Genomic DNA, 1,307 nt, shown 5'->3' on the forward strand with positions numbered 1-1,307 from the left:
TGGCTAGGCTTGTGTGTGTATGTGTGCACTTATTTAAATATTTTGAAACTGGATATTTAGGGTTTTTTCCCCATTGTACTCTTCTGCCCTCTTTTTGTTTGAGTAGGGTGGAAGTAGTTACCTGGGCCGTGGATTAAAGTAACTTCTCTTTCATTTGCTCAGCTTAAATTATGCCATTAAGGCTGGCAAGTGAATATTTGTGTTAATAAATTGGAATAGTTTTATCCATTTTTGTAGGGGGGAGGGTTGGCCAGCTGTGCTGTGGATGAATGTAACTTGTCCTTTTCATTTACTTGGTTTAGATTCCATCTTTAAGGTGCATTTGTGTAAATAAATCTGAATATTTATGCTTTTTGGGAGGGTTGGCAGTAACTTTGTCCTTTCCATATTATTTTAAAGGCTGGTTAGTGTGCATTAGTGTGAAATAAATTGAATTTTTTTTGAGTGGGGATTGCTAGCTGTGCTATGGGAACTTATCCTTTTTCATTTGCTCAGCTCAAAGTCTGGTATTAAGGACTGGCTAGCCCACATTTGTGTGAAATAAACTGGAATATTTGTGCTCTTTTTTCTTGGGAGGGGGGTGGCTAGCTGCATTATTGATGAAATAACTGGAGCTCAGTTTAAAGGCAAGTATTCGGTGGTGGTGCTGCAGTAGCGTTGTCGCCTCACAGTAAGATGTCTTGTTCGATTCTCAGTTAGAGCATCTTCTGTGTGGAGACATGCATGAATGGACGTACCTTCGTTGAAGGTTGTGCATCAGAGCTGGCAACTCGACACTTAAAAATCTACTGCCAATCATTAGCGGACCGGAGTTCCACTGTGGCAACCCCTAACAGGGAAAAGCAGAAAGACACAACAACAACAACATTAACGGCTAGTGTGCATTTGTACAAAATAAATAGGACTATTGTATGAAACACATTTGAAACACCTCCAGTTTTACAGAATGCTCTTGTATTTGTTTAATATGCTTTTCTGCTCATTACTCTCTTATTGTTTGCTTAGTTCATAGTCTGCCTTTACAAGACTAGCGTGCATTTGCATGAAGTATGCTGCAATCTTTACTCTCTCTCTGTCTCTCTCTCTCTCTCTCTGGATGCTGTATTTTAAAACCAAGTTGAAACTGTTCCTGATTTTGCAGAACATCCCTAAGTTTACATCATCTTGATCTGTTCCTAATAGAATTTGGGGTCAACTGTCCACATAAGTTACCAAATCCCAAAATACGGGTTCCTAGGGGTGTGTTGTCAATGTCATACCCAACTTTCCAAAGGAAACAATAATGCATTTTTGACAGCTAGCTTTAG

This window comes from Protopterus annectens, chromosome 3.part0, assembly GCF_019279795.1.
Source record: "Protopterus annectens isolate FY-2018-M chromosome 3.part0, PAN1.0, whole genome shotgun sequence".
NCBI lineage: Eukaryota > Metazoa > Chordata > Ceratodontiformes > Protopteridae > Protopterus > Protopterus annectens.